The 20054-nt window shown below is 48.0% G+C and overlaps 1 protein-coding gene across 1 annotated transcript in view; it reads left to right on the top strand.

The window, feature by feature from the left end:
• The window catches only part of LOC119431736 (uncharacterized), a 182981-nt gene that overhangs the window by 23903 nt on the left and 139024 nt on the right, over positions 1-20054 (top strand). The window lies entirely within an intron of this gene.

Here is a 20054-nt window from a genome sequence, read left to right as displayed (position 1 = left end):
ACCGAGCTAGCTGTACGCGAATGAACGCTAACGAAAGAGCCGAGCCGCAAGCGAAAGAACGGAAAGCGAGAGAAGAACTGAGAGAGAGGACACGGAGTCCCGACACCCGACGAGTAAGGCGAGCCAAGCCGAAGAGACGCGAGCGATAGAAAGAGCGAGAGAGAGAGAGAGAGAGCGGTCGAAGAAACGAACGACCTAGCGAGTGAAACAAAGAATGAGCGGGCGAACTAAAAATGTGAGAGAGGGTGGTCGAATGAACGAACGGGATAGTGAGCGTATGAAAGAACGAGAGAGCGAACTAAAGAACGAGAGAGAGCTTTCGAACGAATGAACAAACAAACAACAAACAACAAACAAACAAACAAACAAACAAACGAACGAACAACGAACGAACGAACGAACGAACGAACGAACGAACGAACGAACGAACGAACGAATGGGCCAGCGAGACAACGAAAGAACGAGCGAGCGAACTAAAGAACGCGAGAGAGGGCGGTTGAACGAAAGAACGGGCTAGTGAGCGAAATAAACGGCGAGCGAACTGAAGAATGAGAGAGAGAGAGAGCAGTCGAACGAAAAAAAAAAAAGATAAGAAAAAAAGCTAACGAGCGAAATAAAGAACGAGCGAGCGAACTAAAGAACGAGAGAGAAAGAAAGAGAGAGAGTTCGGTCGAACGAACGAGCGAAAGAACGGGCTAGCGAGTGAGCGGGCGAACGAACGAGCAAACGCTGTCTTTGCCGTGTCCGACCACTGACCATCGACGACCACAGACCTCCTGCCAACCACGGAAACGTCATAAAGAGCCAAAGAAAGCTATTCGCTTTAAAAGCCGTGCAAACACTGTCTCAAAGTCAAAGAATATGCTTACCGCCAAAAGGTGAAACAGAGACAGGAACAACAGTGGAAACACGGGTGATAGTTCTTTTCGGCGGTTCTCCTCCTTAGCGGTAAGCGTGCCATTTAATAAATACAAACTAGATGAAATGACAGTTCACATTGGAAGGTGCCTTGAAAAGTAACGTTGCGTACGTATATATTACAAACAGCACAGACAAACGAAACTAATTGCCAAATATACTTTCTTTTCTAAGACAGCGCTTGTATCGTCTTGGCGCATGTACTGTGCCCTTGGCGGTGCCCTTGCGGGTGACCTTTCCTTGACCTTGGCGAAACTGTGCCGTGCCGAAAAATGGCCGACGCCACAAAGAGTAAAAACACGTTTAAAAAGGCTCGCGTTGACGTCACATTTTTCAGGGAGGTTCCTGTAAACAAAGTAAATTAATGGCTTTGAAGAGAAAAATTAGTAAATTTCGGTCTGGGTGGCAATCGAACCCGGGCCTCCGCGGTGCGTGACGAGCACGCTTCGCTGAAGCAATGGCTGCTCCACGATTGTGGCTTACTAAAGGTGTTCCTAGTGCGTGCTTGAATGCACACGTCACGTGGTCACAGAGACGCACTCGTGCCACTGCTCGCGCGTTCATCGTCTTCTTCCACAGCTGGCAGGCGTTCACCTTCACGTTTTACAAACGTGTAACACTTGCTTACTTTTTTCTTTCTGTGCTTTGTTTCCTGTGCGCCGCTACTATGGATACGATGTTGACTATTCTACCGTAGGGATTGGCCTGCTTATTATGTCAGACATTAGATAGGGTTAGCTGGCGCAAGTATAGAGTATTTGGAAATAACCGGGAGAGGCCTTCTTCTTGCAGTGTACATAAATAGAATGATGTCATACTCCGCTTTGAGACATAATATTTGAGCGGGATAACTGACGCCTGTCGCGATGACAGAAAAATTAAAACAAATGAAAAGAACGCGCACTGCTCAGTTACCTATTGACGAGTGTTGTTTTAGAGTACAAAAGGTACCAAAGAAAAAAAAAAGGGGGGGGGGAACTAGTGGTATTGGTGCATGATAGTGTCCGAAAGACGCCGGACATGTCTTCATTGTAGCGGTACGGACGCAGGGCGATCACACACACGCGCATACTCGCACGCACGCGCACGCACGCTCCAAGACGAGGCCCGGTACGAAGGCAGAACCCTTGTATTTCAGCCAGCGAGCGCCAACCAGACAAACGATGATGATGATTATGAGGATGGGTAAATACAGGTCAAGGCGACGAACTTAACACAGTTAGCGAAGGTTCGTGCGGTCTATCGCTTCAACGGAAACTGAGCGGCGAAAGCACAGCGCACACAGAGGTAAGAGCCTTGTGGAGATAGCTTTCAAGATACGGTGAGCGCGACAGCCCGCATCCATGCAAAGTACAAGTACGCAGTTGTTGCCGGATTGGAAGCCGCACCCCCTTCCCTCCTGCCCTGCCTTCCCGCTTTCCTCCTTTCGCGTGGAAGATTAAGTCGCCAGTTCCCCTTGCGCCCGGTCGCAAGATACGCATTTGGTTCCGCAACTAAACGTCGCCTCCTCTCCCTCCCTCCCATCCCCAACGGCCTTTCGCACGACGGAAGACGTAGCGTTTGCTCTGCGCTCTGCGTTCGCTCTCCGTGAAAGCACGCGTCCCTCGCGCGATTTCACTCGCACATACAGCACATGGCGCGCGGCGACGATTTTGTCGCCCTAGGACTTTATACGAAACCTCATGGCGATGGCGACGAGGATGCCGACGGCAGAAATCCGATTGGAGTGTCCATATAATTGCTATCGCAATAAAAGAAACATGGTAAACTTCGGTTTTGTGTTGACTACCGGAAGCTAAACAGCGTCACAAAGACGTGTACCCGTAGCCACGTGTCGACCATTCTCTGGACAGGCTGAGGCGCGCGAAGTATTTCTCCTCTATGGATCTCAAAAGTGGCTACTGGCAAATTGAAGTAGATGAGCGGAAATGCGAGAAAACTGCTTTAACTCCGGACGGCCTTTACGAGTTCAGAGTACTGCCTTTCGACCTCTGTTCCGCTCCAGCCACATTCCAGCGAATAATGGATACCGTTCTCGCTGACCTCAAATGGAAAAGCTGCCTCGTCTATCTCAGTGATGACGTTGTCTTTTCGGAAACTTTTGACGAGCACCTTCGAGGCCCTTGGAGTTTGTACGAAACCTCACGGCTACGCCGACGGCAGAAATGCGCTTGGAGTGTCCATATAATTGCTATCGCAATAAAAGAAAGATGCAACGCTTCGGTTTTGTGTTGACCTCACACTCAAGTCTGAGAAATGCCATTTCGGCTACGAAGAACTGAAATTCCTTGGTCACGTCGTGAGCGCCGCAGGAGTTTGGCGTGCTCCCGAAAAGACTGCAGCCGTAGCCGCTTTTCCAGTTCCAACCGACAAGAAAAGTGTCCGACGATCGTCCCGTGCTCGGTCATTTCGACGAGGACGCTGACACAGTAGTAGACACTGACGCTAGCAATATCGGACTCGGAGCTATCCTGGTGAAAAGCCAAGGCGGGACTGAACTAGTTATAGTCTACGCGAACCGCACTCTGTCACACGCCCTGTCCAATTATTACACCTCAGAGAAGGAGCGCCTCGCGCTCATTTGGGTTACAACAAAGTTTAAGTCGTGTCTCTACGGGCGGCCATTTAAAGTTGTGATCGATCACTACGCTTTGTGCTGGTTGGCCAACCTCCAAGACCCTTCTGGACGATTGGCACGATGGATTCGGCGACTCCAGAAATTTACCATCATCATCGTATACAAGTCAGGCAGAAAACATCGATGCTCACACTATCGCGAGCCCCTGTTGAATCTAAGAATCGACAGAACGTTTCGAAGAATCTAATAACGTTCCGGTGTTTATACATGTAATCAGTGAAGCATACAATCACAGGATCGAGCAGTAAACCACGCCAAAGAATAGGCGCACGTGGGGAAAATAACAGGATTTTACTGACGTTTCGGCCGGGGCCTGGCCTTCACTCCGGAAAGTGACCTGCCGTTCTGATAACGCTTGCTTTCTCTGGAATCAGATGTGGACCACCTTGCAATCCAACTCGGACTCAATCGAGCACTCGAATTCACCATTAAAATTGGTAACATAAAAAATGGCGTCGTCGTTGAATGGATCATGTGACGGCAACTTTCCTTAAAGAAACTGCCGAAAAAGGGGCAATCAGTGAGAATTCTTAAGACAAGTAAGAATACTATACTTGGAGCGGAATGCGATAGTGATATTACGGACAAACGAAAATGTAAAAAGAACTAAACGCATACGCGCTGTGAAGACTGTGGAATGGCACTCCTACTGATATTGGGTTTGATGTGTGCCTTACTGCTGCCTTCTTACGCAAGTAAATGCGATTCTACGTGATAGTCGGTTTCATCACAACTCTCACAAGCGAAAGAAGTTGTGCTCGGGAGGTTCACTTTTTGTTTACTTTATTTGCTTTTACTTTATTTACTTTTACAAAGCTAATTTCAAGCAGTGTAATGAAGCCAACTTTCTCTAGAATTAAACAAATTTTATGGGTTTTCGGCAAAGAAATATATTATCCTGAGTGTATCTCGGGCTTATATTTAATGTGTCAATTCAATCAAGCACTTAAAATTGTGGCATTTTGCGCACGTTTTTTTCTAAAATAACTCGGGAGGTAAAGGGTTAAAGATATGTGAACTCAAAGCAAAATAAGTCGATCTGCAACACAGAACAATGGTTGTCTTGCTTCATTGACAACCTCACGCACTATAACAATATATCTTATGGTTTCACTACCTACAAAAGTGGATCAAATGCATGCACCTTTGGTAGAACACAGCACTCATAATGGACGACTAAATGAATGAAAATTAACTGGTAACCTAAAGAAACCAAGGTGAACCTTCAGTGATTCACGAGCAGGTAGCTTCACGCTCATATGGCTGATGGAACAGTAAGCTGTGCCAAGAGTCTTAATCGAACAAGTGTGGTGAGCGTCATGTGGAGTGCTTCAGGGAAATGCATGAAGCAGCACAAAGCCTGCTTTCCGGTTTTCTGCTCATGCCACATCAGCCAATTATTTCCGATTAAATCATAAATAAAAAAATTGGAGAGTAAGAATTGTCCCGCACAAGGCACTACTGGTAAGAGTCACCTCCAGCGCATGTCGAATGGGTGACGTAGTGCTACAGTCGACCTGCCGAGGGGGGGGGGGGGGGGGGTCGAGCTCATCCTTAATAAAACTGGAGGGGGGACCGGACCCCCCCCCCCCTCCCCCCCGGGCCGCCTCTGACTTTAGGTACTGCATGGACGCACATTTTGGTGAACACTGCTTACCGTATGCTGTTTATGCTGACGTTAACTGTTCTGACAAAAGAAAGTTGGGCTTTTTTCATTGCCGATGCAGTTCCAGACCCCGAACTCCACACTTGTCAATGCGTACATAAGTATGGCCGCGGAACTCAGAAGAGTTTAAAGGGGCCCTCAACCACCCCTCGGGCTTGGTGAAATGACATATACCGCGAGTAGCATACGCTGCTGTGAACATCTCAGCCAAGTTTTGCTGTCGTACGCGGTGCGTGGAGCTCGCAAGCGCAAGGCGAAGTCACCTTTCTCTCAAACGCTCTCTTTTCAACAGAAGTCGTGTTCCTCACTCTTTTCTGTACGCTTTATTTCGCAATAAAGCGGAATCCCATACGAGGTTGCTATTGGTAGGTGCAGACGGTTACGTAGCGTAGATACCGCTGCCGCCGCGGGGTGCCGCCACGAGTCCACTGGTTAAGTGCACTACGGCTCGCAGAGGACAAACGCGTTTGGCTTAACGATTAGCGCGTCGTAGGTACCCCAATCAGAAGTCGTGGCGTCTACGTTAACATCCAAAATGAAACTTGAACTGCGCGCTACGGTGACATTTAGAAGGCGGAGCGTTGCGGCCACGCCTCACTCCACGGTAGTCTTCGCAGTGCAAGGCAATGAAGAAGGAACGGGAGCACAGAGGAGGCCGTGTTTGATTGCTTCTGTTAAACGCATTGAAGTACTTTTTGCGGCAAGGTATTTCTGAAATAGCCTATTTTCACTTCAAATACATTTCGTCACTTCGAGAAAAAGTGGGTTTAGGGCCTTTTTAAGGTATAAAGTCAGACTTGGCGCATGATGAGATATAACATCGTAAATGTTGACTAAGTTGCGCCCCGTGGAGGGGTTGACGTATGTGCGTGATAGACCGTACAGGTTTGCGAAGTGCCTATGTTTTGTCGCAGTGTCGCGCTACAATATTTATTTATTTTGGTAGCGGTCTGCTCGACCGCAACAAATAAACAGGTCGCAGACGACCGTCATCTATCACCGACCGACAGACATACCAGCTTCTTACCTACCCAGTCATTCGCCGGCACACTTAGTTCCTTAATGTACAAAACAACTTTATTATGCAGATTTACACTGTCTGATGAAGAATTTTATGTTTGTCAATTGTCCTGCAAGTTTCAACCTCATATTGATAAAACTATGATTATTTTCAGCGATGTGCGAGTGTTACTGTTCATAGTTCAACAATATACCTGCCATATGCTCTCGCACATATTTCTATCTTTAAGGAAATTTCCTCCTCATGACCTTGGGTAAAAGAGCGGTTTGAGATCGTACCTGACTATATAGGGCTTCTCAGTAGCTGCTGCGGATCTGAAAAGTATTTTTGCTTTATTACTAGAGGCTTTATTTCGAGGAGCAATAGACACACTCAGCTCACGGGCGTGAAATCGATGGCTACAATGCAAATATAGCATGGGTTGTGGTGCTTTTGCGGAGCTTGTTGTTAATGCTGGGACTTCTTTTCTCTTTGCATTTCTTTCAGCATCACAAGCGTAAGTGTACGTAGGATGGGCTTGGAGTCTTCTGAGCTATCTTTGTGTGTTATGTGGGTGGTATACCCGCGTATGTGGTATACCCGCGACTAGAGGGGAACTTCATATTTTTAGAAAGGAGTGCTGGTTTTTTCATCTTCCATAAATCTTGGAAGAGTGAACGAAAATAAATAATTCAGAAGAATATTCAGTGGAACGTGTGGGCAGTCCGTCATTTGACCCGCTTGGTGCTTAACGAGCTGTGAAAACAACCAAAGAAGCCAAGAGTGAACAATTTCACCAGTATATCAATTAACAGGTGCCTTACAAATGAAGTCGTCGGTAAGTCGGAGGAGAAGGGTAGGCTGAGGCGCGTTGGGTTGACCTACTGTGACAATTGCTACTGGTGCTGTTGTGCGGAATGGATGTGTAGAGTTCGTCTCGTGATAACATCGTCCTCGCGCGCCGTATCCTATATGTGCGAGTGAAAGCGTTCAGTGGTGAGCCGACGATAGCGGCTCAATCTCGCGCGCGCAGATTGAAGCGGGGTGAAAGCGCGCCGTCATTCCACCGGCGGGAGGGGGGCGGGCGTTCTACACCGGCGGCTGCTGCGTATAGCGGGGCCGCGCAGCAGCCGCCAAAAAGATTTTTTAAAAATTAGCAGTGGCTTATTTATTTCAGTTTCGCAGCAGACAGCACATAAAGCTGTCTGCTTAGCGTGGCTTAGCTCGGCTATGCCAGGATATACGTAGCGTGAGGTGGTCGGGCACGTCTCTCAGCCCCCTGGCGATGGCGCTTTGCTAGACGCTCCTCCCTTTGCTCCGGTGTCTCCGCAGCACGTTTAGCCTTCTTCTGTTTGTTCTTCCTACGCTCAACCGCTAATTGCCAGGCAACTACTTCGGGATCCCATGAGTTAAGCTTTCCACTCTTCTGCGCCGCTGAGCAGTAATTTCGCTCTCCTTCTCTATGGCTATACTACAATGGCAAACGCCCCGCTGTATGTATACCCCCACTGATACACCACTGCGCATGCGCATAAAATGAGAGGCGCTATCAAGCGGCTTCGGCGCAGCGTCAGACTTGGCTATTGCTCAACGGAGGCGCACAGCTGGACACGCGCCGGCGCCAGTGCGTTTGCCGTGGTTATGACGTCACTCCTCTGGAATGCGCAGACCGGCGAGGCGCGCGACGGCTCCGGCGCGCCAGCTGTGCGCCGTGTGACGTCACTGCTCCTCGCGCGCGCGCAGCACGGCTCTCCAGGAGCCACGCCAAACTGCTCAACCTCGGCCAGTGTAGCTCACGCTACAAAAGGTCTTGAAAGCGATCTGTGAGGCCGGCAGTCTAAGCGCACCGAGGGCCGATAGATTCGTGAGCCCTATATCATCCATACACTTGCGCGTCACCCGCGTTCGCGAAGTGAAGCGTCACTGTAACGTTTTATTTGGATTCCACGTATGTTTTTGTACAAATCGAGGGTTCGACGGAGGCCCGTCTGGTCGGGATGAAACATGAAGCAATAAAACGACATACACCGACCAAACCAAAAGCTAAAAAAATAATAAAAACTGAATAAAAGACGTTTCGCGGCTTCGCTAGGAAGCCTTGTTCACAATGGGGTGAAGGAAAATTCGAGGCTATGGTGGAAGCTTATGTATTCTTCAGCACGTGATGATGATGATGATAAGTGGTTCTTGAGGGAAAGGGAAAGGTTGGCGCTATCTTCTGCAGCCCTTGAGGGAGCACGGCTCAGCGCCGCAAACAGACGGGGGGAGGGTTCCCTCACTTCGATTGAGCGTGTGACGTGTTTTTGTGTATTTCCAACGACTCCAGATAGAGACGTGATTTCAAGTTTCTTTCTTGGCCGATAATTCCTGACTTCTACCAGTCGATCTAGTGGATTGTTGCATCTGTGTGTTCGGCAAGGGAATTCGAACTGTTCGTTTCTTTTCGACATCGTTCTGATGCTGCCGAAGTCTCTTCTCTGTCTAAAGTTGCCCGATTCACCGATGTATGCGTAGTCGCAATCTGCGTAGGGTATCTTGTAGACCACGCCAGGAAACGATTCTCTCGGAAGCTTGTCCTTACCGCCCACGAGTGCGTGCCTCAGCTTACACACAGGCACGTGTGCAACCTTGCAACCTCAACGTCATAAGTGCGCAGCACACGAGACAAGGTTTCGCTTATCCCAGGAACGTAGGGTATGGCAGCACGTTTTCTTGGTCGGGGATTAGCCGGTCGGACGGAATTGGATAGGCGGCGTTCCACAGCATTCAAAAACGACGTGGGATAGCCGCTTGCCGAGAGATCGCCACGCACGCGGTTCAAGTCTGTGAAACGACCTTCTGCTTTGGTGCAAATGCGGTTCTCACGGTTGAACAGGGAGGCAACAACCGACCTTTTGTGGGCGTCCGCTCACAAAAGGTCGGTTGTCCATATAATTCTATCGTCCGCTCACAAAAGGGGAGTGTCCATATAATTGCTATCGCAATAAAAACTCTCATTGGTCGTATGCTGTATGTGCGAGTGAAAGCGCGTGAGGGCGAGGGACGCGCGCTTTCACGGGGAGCGAACGCACGGCGAAGAGCAAACGCGACATCCCAGTGGAAGGGGAGTGGTGGGCGAGGAGGGCATCGATGCACCCTAGATTGTGCGTGTGGGTGCCCGCGCTCCCACTGCGGCGCATGCGCGCAGCCCTGCCGGCCTCTGCCGCCTGTGTCGCCGACTCTATCTGGGCTCTCGCCCGCCTCTACAGTGTCGACAACGGCGTGTAGCCGTTCCGTCACGAAGCCAGCGTTTTGACAGCGGTTCTGTGCGGTCACACAAACAACGCGCACAACTGTTGCCGACGGCGGTGGCGTTTTGCTCGCGTTCGCACCGAACGCATGCGCCGTTGGTGACGTGTTTATCAAGAACGTTGCAACCTTTGCTGTACACTCTATGGCGGTGTACCGTAGCGACCATAAGGCCATGGTCCCTGTGGTGACTAAATAAATGAAAACCACCGGATCATATACATTTCTCATTCTTTAATAGTTCAAATAGCCAATTACACCATCACATATCAATAGTCATAATTGGAAATACATAAATTCCCACCATAGTACAGCTTCGCTGGGCTTCCATCTCCACCCCAGTGGAAGGGCTGACAGTTTTTTTTTCCGGAAATTTTGGAAACGTTAAAAAATAACTTAGCCTTTCTTATTACAAAAGTAAAAATGACAGCCGATGAGAGTGCATGCAAAAAGATGTTTTTAAAAGATTTGCCAAAATATTGACATTCTGTAACAAATGGCCTACTTTTTTATTCGCTCACCGATTCTTGGTAGCTTCCAGAATTCGCGTGGACGACTATGGAAACTGTGAGCTGCTAATCTAATATGGAGGGGATGCTAGTGTGCTATCTGCACACTTACTGAACTTTAGTATTTCAGATTGCAGATGGAGTATGTTTGCCACACGGTCAATTACATGTGTCAGGTTCACCATGGTAAACATTACGTCATACATGGGGATCATGGTGTAATGTGGATGCTTTCGGGCGTACTGGTGCTAGTGCTGCCTGGTATTCCCGGACCAGCTAACCGTCAACTTATGGATTTCGCGATGGTATACTATGGACTCGTTATTCACTTATACATAAAGAAAAACGAATTTGCACGCTAAAGTAAGCAGAAACTCATTATAACAAGTTTGGAGACCTTTTCCTGCCCCAAAATGATGTAATAGAATACGAAAAATTTACTTCTTTGACGTCACATTCACAAAATGCGAGCCCGCTGGCGCTGATGCGCGTGTCTTCTTCCCAGTGAAGAGTAGCAGGTCTGATTAGGGCGAATTAAAGCGTGGAAACCACTACGAGACCAGGGGAGGTATTCTGTAAGAGTCCACCTAGTGGACATGTCCATTTCGCCTGCTGCTGAAGTGCTGATTGGCCGTGGCGCCTGGCTCCTGCTGAAGCGCACCCAAGCCCAGCCAATCAGAACTTCAACAGCAGACGAAATGGGCATGTCAACTAGGTGGACTCTTACAGAATACCCCCCCCCCCCCCCCCCCCCAGAAGACACAATGGGCAGTGGGCACGCAGGGCGATCGTGCGTGTGCAATGTGTCTTTGCGTGTCCTTGTAAATTTCGCGCTACAGCTCGCTTTAACAGGATGAGATAGCAAGCCCACATGATAGGGAAGATATTAGTCACGCTCCTTCCAACAATTTATCTCATGTTCCGCTCATTGAGCTTCCACCTCTCTCTTTCCCAGGGAGGAAGACCGGAAGCGGTATTACTACTTGATCGCACTGGTCGCTTTGCTGCTGTTGCTCTTGCTACTCGGCGTGTACTTGGCCACTAACATGTGTAAGTACACGCCTCCCTGTGCAAACGGAGCCTGCTCGAAAGCCAAGTTGTGACGGCAACATGTGAACTCTTGAGAAAGTCTTCAGACACGTCCGATTACAAGCGTTTGACAGACTACACGAGCCTATCATACACACACTGAACGTGCAACCAAAATGACCAGAAAAAAAAAAAAAAAAAAAAACCTGGGCAGCATGCACTAGTGGTGCAAGGCTGGAGTAAACAGCGGAGCTGGTGATCGACCAAGCTTCTTCCAGGTTTTACTAGGCTTCACCGAGCTTTATACTATGGGGGGTATTCTGTAAGAGTCCACTTCGGCTGTCGCCATTGGCTGCCGCTTCACGAGCGCGAAGGTGCCAGCCAGTCTCCTTGAAATGCGTGCACACGCACGCATTCCTACCTACCTTCACTTGACAAGGGTTTCTTTCTCTCTTTCTTTTTCCCGTCTTCCTAACTTCTTCAGGAAACCCTCTTTGATTTCGAGTCATTTACGGAGATTCAAAGCACTATTGATGTTCATCGCCGAAACCGACCTACATTTCTATATTAAAAGTTTATGCCATTGGGCGAACTTTCGAAAAAGAAATCATCACCATGTTATCACAACCTATAATAAACGCTCTTGGCCAGAAATAAAAAAAAAGCGGGTAAGTTGCGCCTTCGTACGTTTGTTTCTGTTGTTGTGATTTCTTTTTCGTGTAGCACACGGCGCACGACAACTACGTAGGCGTGAACGGAGCGCCCACAAACAAACCCATCTTGTTCCTTCGAAGCATTCCAGGCTCGACCAACACTCACCGAGCAGTCTAAGCATTCGTTAAAGTGACACCATTTAAGAGAAATGGTATATTATCCAGAGATCCGGATACAGCTATGGGGCATAATCGCTCTTCAAGGTGTTTTTTATTCTCTACTGTTATGTTACAAACGTGAAAATTTTTGCCTTTAATTTACATACCACGTTAGATGCCAAAAGCTGCGTCTCCATGTACGTGAACAAACAAACAAACAAACAAACAAACAAACAAACAAACAAACAAACAAACAAACAAACAAACAAACAAACAAACAAACAAACAAACAAACAAACAACAAACAAACAAACAAACAAACAAACAAACAAACAAACAAACAAGCGAACGAACGAACGAACACGAACGAACGAACGAACGAACGAACGAACGAACGAACGAACGAACGAACGAACGAACGAACGAACGAACGAACGAACGAACGAAATCAAACGAAACGAAACGAAACGAAACGAACGAACGAACGAACGAACGAACGAACGAACGAACGAACGAACGAACGAACGAACGAACGAACGAACGAACGAGTGAACGAGCGAACGAGCGAGCTAACTCACCCCTCGGGCCTAAGGAAGTGAAGCCCGCTTCCTTGTTGTCCTTGCTTTGGCAGGAGCAGCACGCCTTTTTCCCGTCGTTATAGGCTGGTCGGGATATACGCAAACTAACTAACTAACTAACTAACTAACTAACTAACTAACTAACTAACTACTAACTAACTAACTAACTAACTAACTAACTAACTAACTAACTAACTAACTAACTAACTAACTCCATGTTTTCTATGATAAAAACTCCATTTCATTGCCTACGTTACGGGGGGAGGGCATAATCCCCCCCCCCCCCCACTGGCAAAAGTGTGTGTGTGGGGGGGGGGGGGGGGGCAAAGTATGCGATTTGCTCCACCCACTTTTGAAAGCCGGCACATTCCCACAAACCACAGCTGAAGCAAAATTTAATTTCTTCTTTTCGGTGACGGAAGCAGATTGCCAATCAATACTGTGTTTTTTCGTCATGCTCCGCCAGTCCGCTTGACACCGTGTACCCTTTGGCTACATCATTGCGGCCGGTGCTGTTGTAGGCTTGTTTTTAAGTTCCCAGTTCCGCCTTATAGGACACGCCTTGCAGTCTTGGCACGAATTTTTGTAGAACGATGCCAGGGTAATTTCTTTTTTGAGGTGGTCTTTGACTCTGACGAGTTGCTGCGTTATTTGCTTGTAGAGATGTGGCAGATTCGCACTTCGTAACCTTCGAAAATCCTTGAAAAGACTCGCTCACCCCTCGGGCCTAAGGAAGTGAAGCCCGCTTCCTTGTTGTCCTTGCTTTGGCAGGAGCAGCACGCCTTTTTTTCCGTCGTTATAGGCTGGTCGGGATAGCCATTGTCGAGGAAGTCTTCAGCTCAAGTTTTCGTGCGACAGCAGTGGAGCATAAAAGCGGAATGCGAAATATATACGCGAAACTGGGAACTTAAAAGGAAGGCTACAACAGCGCCGCAATGATATAACCAAATGGCACACTGTGTCAAACGCACTGCCAGAGCATCACGAAAAAACAGGACACGGTATATAGATTGGAAATCGACTTTCGTTATCGAAAAGGAGAAAGAATTATCATCCCGCGTGTTCCTTGAATCATTTTGCATATAATCTACGGCACATACGATTGACCGGACACGGGGACTCCCCCTGAGCTATACGCAAACGTATTACGTCATTCGGCGTGTATATAATAATGACCGTCATGTACTTCGTTCATTGTAAACAAGGCCACTCGTATTGGGTGCAAAAACGCCAAAAACATTCTCGTTTTTCTTTTTGTTTTTCGGTTGGCGAGTGCTCATTCTCTTCAACCATCTCGCAATTTTTATGCGTTATACACGGTATTTAGGTGTTTTTTCCCGGTATCCTCGGCAAACTATGCGAGGAACGTTGCTGATATTTCTTCGAAGTATGAAGCAATACTCTGAGTGAAGAGCGATAAATGTTTATTCTGTGTAGGTTCATTACAGAGTTTGTAGACTACAAAGTTACTCATTCAAGCATTCCAGGGTGCCATACTGCCACAAATGCAAATGTTTTCCAGACTCATAAAACAACTGCACGTTATAAGAACTGGAAATTTAGTCAGGATATGTAGAATTTTGAGTGAGATGCGTTGCTAAACATTGACGTTCCTGCTTTAAATGGAATTACTGCAGATAATTACTCAACCCTTATTTTTCCATGTGCTTATTGTGCGTCATATGAGATTCGTAATTTGTTTCTCCGATGTCCTCGGTGAGCTAAACAAGGAATCTTGTTTATATCTGGGGAAAGCTAGGGGCATGGTATGGGTAATGTATAGGGGATGTTTCAAATGAGTAGGTTAAATGCGCCTTTTCCAGTAAATTACGTATGCAAGTGGTCCATAGCGTTATTAGTGTGTTTTACGAGCGGTGTTAAACTTATACTGCTGCACTCGCATAATTACAACTGAGGTCTAATTTTGCGAACATAAGGGGAACAATACGCCAAGTTTATGTACGATGATAAATGCGTGTTGATCAAACACAGTTTTGAAACATCGCAAGCAAGCATTTGAAAATATCACACTACTGTTATTTAAGCGATGGCTCTACTACTCCTGGTACAAACCCAGAAAACGCCTGGTTCCGCAAATCTGACCTTCAAGCTCAGCAAAGGTCAAACTGGGACTACCACTACCGGCGGCGGCTGCGTACGCCGCGTCGGCGCCCATATCTTGAAAGCGATCTGCGATGTGAACAAAGTGCGCCGAGTGCTGGTAGCTTCTTGCGCGCTGTGCTTTCGACGCTTAGTTCGCGTTGAAGCGAACGCAGCAGTGAAGGTCAATTCGATCGCTGCTGCTTCCGCGCCGAGCAGCGTATGTGTGTTGTATTGTGGTGCAATTGCAGATGCGGTAGTTGCTGACCGCGCTGAGCAGTGTGGTTTAACTTGGTTTAACCGTGTTGAACCACGGCAAATCTTTACCCAGGTTTCCCACAGTCCCAAGAGAACTCTGCGTTTCAGAAATTTTATACTTTGAAGGAATAAGCAGCATTTTAAATGCAATGTGTCGCGAAGTTCTAACGTTAGTGGCTTATTTAGAAGCGTTACGAATAATTCTTGAACTCTCTTCTTTTTATTGCGTGATATATTAGGCTCCCCTGGTGTTCTCACTGAACTAAAAAAGGCAGCTTCTGTATGTTTGGTAACTGTAATTACCAGGTAATGGGTGATTTGTAGGTAAACCTTAAAATAGATAGGTAATCAATAAATTCCCTACGCAAGTGCTCTAAAGCGTTATGAGCGTGTCTAACGAGCGGGACAGAATTGAGACCACTACCCTGGCACACTATGGTAAATGTTCTGGAGAAGTGACATGTGTGTTGATTATTACTGGCTTTAAAAAAATTATCCCAACACGAGGAGCTCCAAAACATTACACGTGGGCATGGTTTCAAACGGAACACTCATATACGGGCAACGTTTTCAAGTATGCGGTATAATTACAGGAAACTGAAACTTTTATTGCAACTGCTCGAAAGAAAGAGCTTCGCTGGAAATGGGGTAATAATTCTGCAAGGTCGCACACATCTGCTGTCTTTTTTTCTTGTGAATATTGCAAGTAATTTATGTGTATTGTAGTTTGTTGCGTATGACCTCAACAATACTATTACGTTAACTAGCGATACATTCGTGCTGTAGACTTCAACACCAAGTAGAATTCGTTGTCTAATTATTAAAATTGTTTGTAGCAAATGTGCTTTTTCATTATTGCGCGCCGTACTGCTGCTACAGTGCGGGATCAGGGACCTCTGTGAGGCACTCATTGCCTTAGTACCTGCATCATCTTGAAATTTTGTATAGTTCCAAGAAATAAATGCAAATTGAAATAATTTCTCGGGCCCTCTTGGTTCACCATGTGTGATTGATAAATAGGCCATATAAAATTAACTAACAGATGCCCTTTCCGGCCTCTATCACATATTATAATAGTAATTCGCAATTATATATATATATATATATATATATATATATATATGTATAGAGAGAGAGAGAGAGAGAGAGAGAGGAGCAGGTGGTTTGCGGTTTGCCCTCCCCCCACACTCGAGAAATAGTTGGTACGCCACTGATTACATGGCCTGCCCAGCTCCATTTTTTCTCCTAATGTCAGCTAGAATATCGGCTATGCACGTTTCTTCTCTGATCCATACCGCTCTCTTCCTGTCTCTTAACGTTAGGCCTAACATTTTTCGTTCCATCGCTCTTTGTGCGGTCCTTAACTTGTTCTCGAGATTCTTTGACTAACCTCCAAAGTTTCTGCCTGATATGTTAGCACCGGTAGAATGCAATGATTGTACACTTTTCGTTTCTCTATTAGATGGACAGTAATGCGGTGATTCTGTGCTTCACAGTTGTGTAATTTAACCATATATATTGTAAGCATTTATGCAGACTTCATCTTCATCTGTACAAAACCATCATCAATCATCGGCTCGTGTTCGTTTTTGCGTCGGCGCCATCTTTCCTTCTTGGAATAAAAAGTCGTCTCGACCGTGGTATTTCAAGTGGTGGAGGCGCTTTAAAATCCCTTCGACCTCAATCCTCTTCAAGATTTCTCCTGGAGCTACGTTCGGGACGCCGCTTATGCCAGGAGGCCGCCATGTCGCAAGACCAGCCCACAACGTCCACCAGCTCGGTTCAAGTGCCAGTCACCCCCACTCCCAGCCCGGCCAACAACCGGTATCGCGATCTTGAAATCTTCGCTGGCTTGCCTGGTGAGGACGTTGAAGACTGGCTCGACAACTACGATCGTGTCAGCGAGTACAACAACTGGAACGAGACATCGAGGTTAAAAAACGTACCGTTTTACGTCTCTCAAGCAGCCAAGACATGGTTACCGAATCACGAGAGAGACTTCCGTGATTGGTCTTCTTTCAAGGAGCAGCTACGGTGGATTTTTGGCACACCCACGCTTCGTTCGCAAGTTGCGAAAAAGAGGCTGTCTGAGCGCGTCCAGCATTATGGCGAGTCGTATACCTCGTACATTGAGGACATCCTCGCGCTTTGCCGCCGTGTCGACAGTGCCATGCCAGAAACTTACCGCGTGCGACACCTTCTTAAGCGTATCGGATCTACTGCCTTCAACGCACTCGCCGCTAAAAACCCTTCGACGGTGTCGCGGACGTCGTCTCCGTCTGTCAGCGCCTCGACGCCCTGCAATCAATCCGCTTGCAACCGGACTTTTCCGACAACCCTCTGGCAAACAGTATTGAGCTCCGGTCTATCACCCCCTTGCAGTAGCGTTCACGTCCAATCTGCTTCATGTGACCTGCGCGGCATTATTAAGGAGGAATTGGCCTCCCTACAGAACGCCAACGCTTCTCCTTGCCTACAACCGGCTTCTTACGCCCAGGTTGCTGCAATGCCAGCCGTACCGTCTCCAATCACACCGCCTGCGCCTTTTCACGATCACCTGGGGCGGTATTCTGTAAGAGTCTACCTAGTGGACTGTCCATTTCGGCTGTCGCTGATTGGCTGCTGCTTGATGTGCAGGAAGGTGTCAGCCAGTCTCCTTCCTGTACGTCAAGCAGCAGCCAATCAGCGACAGCCGAAATGGACAGTCCACTAGAGGTAGACTCTTACAGAATACCGCCCCAGGCCCATTTAGTCGCCCGAGCTCCGAACCCGCCTTACTACTCTGCATGGCGTTCGTCGAGGCCTATCTGCTATTACTGCGGCTTTCGAGGACATATCTCCCGGTTTTGCCGACGCCGCCAGCAAGACGAACGTCGTGGTTACGATGCCTTTGAACGCGATGAGCCACCTCCTCGCGTCTACCGCACTTACGACGATAATCCTCCCGCTCGCCGATGTCAATCTCCGGCCGACTTCTTCAACACCGCCCACAACACACGTGCCTCGAGACGCCGCTCCCCATCGCCGCTCCGACGTTCTGTTTCGCCACTTCGGCCTGTCTCCCAACTCCATGTCCAGCGACCGGAAAACTAACCAGTGCAGTTTTTGGAGGGAAAACTGCATCGCCGCGAAGTGATACCAAGTCCTCCAGAACGTTCGTCGAACATGTTATTGGTGTCTGCGGAGGGTGTGCGTTTGTTAGCTCTGATTGACACGGGAGCTACTATATTTGTTATCCGTGCGGACTTGTGCTCCCGTCTACGGAAAGAGAAGACGCCTTGTGTTGCAGTATCCTTGATTGGGGCTAATGGAGCAATCATTCGGTCATCAGCCTAATGTACAGCACGCGTCTTCATTGATGGTATCCGTCATCACATTAAGTTCGAGATTTTATTCCCGTGCGCTCATGAACTCATTTTAGGTGGGAACTTCTCGTCAGCGTCGGCCTTAATCTCTTGCCGTCAACGTGTAGTCCAGTATGACCGAGACAGTTCATTGCAGCGGGAGTGCCGATGAGCCACGACTGCGTTTGCTCACTGTTGCCGATTCTCTACTGCCTCCCGGCCACGAGCAAATCATAACTCTCTCTTCTACGGACATCATCAATGGCGACGTGTTCATCACTCCTTACGGCCGCTGTCTTATCCGTGGGATTGTCTTCGCTTCCTGCCTGGTGCGGTTCAAAGAAAGCTCTGCATTAATCATCGCCTTAAACACGACCACTGAGACAATCCTCCTACCTCAAGGCTCTGCAGTGACCTGTTTTATGGACACCCAACCAGTCTGCCTGCTTCCTATTGCTGCCTCGCAAGCCCTTCCTCAACAGGGCAAATCTGCTTCATCTGCACTTGCTTCCGTGATAAGTCCGAACCTCACTGCTGCTCAGAGTGAAGCGTTGCTAGAATTACTCACGAAGCATCAGGCCTCCTTTGACATGAATGCTTCGTCAGTCGGCCAGACCTCCGTTGCCTCCCATCGTATTGACACCGATGGCCAGACTATTGTACGCCGTCTTCCCTAAAACCTAAATTAAAAATTAAATTATGGGGTTTTACGTGCCAAAACCACGATTTGATTATGAGGCGCGCCGTAGTGGGGGACTCCGGAAATTTGGACCACCTGAGGTTCTTTAACGTGCACCTAAATCTAAGTACACGAGTGTTTTCGCATTTTGCCCCCATCGAAATGCGGCCCTACCGAGTCTCTTTGGCCGAACGCAAAATCATCGAGAACGTCGCCGATATGCTGAAAAGAAACATCATACGTCCCTACGCCAGTTATTGGTCATCACCTGTCGTTTTGGTGCAGAAGAAAGATGGATCGGTATGATTTTGTGTTGACTACCGCGCGCTAAACAAGATCACCCGAAAGGATGTATATCCGATGCCCCGTATCGATGACGCCCTTGATTCTTTGCAAGGCGCGCAATAATTTTCCGGCTTAATCTTCGCTCCGGATATTGGCAAACTTCAATGCACGAAGCGGACAAAGAAAAGGCCGCCTTTTCTACTCCGGACGGTCTTTACGAGTTTAACGTAATGCCTCTCAGCCTATACAATGCTCCCGCCTCATTTGAAAGAAGGAACGACACTGTTCTTCGCGGCGGCCTCAAGTGGAAAACTTGTCTATGTTACCCCGACGACATCGTCGTGTTTTCCTCGACTTTCACTGACCATCTGCAACGCTTAGATGAAGTGCTCACATGCCTTTCTAATGCCGGACTTCAACTAAACACGAAGACGTGCCGTTTCGCTAGCACAACGATTAAAGTCCTGGGTCATCTCGTTAGCAGAGACGGCATCCAGCCCGATCCGGACAAAATTACCGCAGTGCTCAACTTTCCACGCCCACTTCGTGCAAAAGAACTCGCAGCTTCCTTGAACTTGCCTCATACTTTCGACGTTTTATCCGGACCTTCGCCAGCACTGCCTCGCCCCTCCACAAGCTCCTTGCTAGTCCCAGTTCTTTCGATTGGAACGCTCAGTGTGAAGCCGCGTCCCAAGAACTCAAGAGCGCACTAACATCCCCACCTGTTCTTTGTCATTTTGATGACAAGGCGCCCACATTACTGCATACTGACGCTAATGGTCAGGGAGTTGGCGCCGTACTGCTGCAGCGCGACCACAAATTTTGCGAAAATATTGTTGCATGTGCAAGCCGCGTTCTGACTTCCGCGGAAAAGAAGTACTCGATAACCGAACAAGAGTGTTTGGCTGTTGTGTGGTCCATTCAGAAATGTCGTCCATATCTCCACGGTC

Source organism: Dermacentor silvarum, chromosome 10, assembly GCF_013339745.2.
Source record: "Dermacentor silvarum isolate Dsil-2018 chromosome 10, BIME_Dsil_1.4, whole genome shotgun sequence".
In the NCBI taxonomy this organism is placed as follows: domain Eukaryota; kingdom Metazoa; phylum Arthropoda; class Arachnida; order Ixodida; family Ixodidae; genus Dermacentor; species Dermacentor silvarum.
Note: the sequence above shows the minus strand (reverse complement) of the source record. Positions and strands in the feature narration are given on the sequence as shown.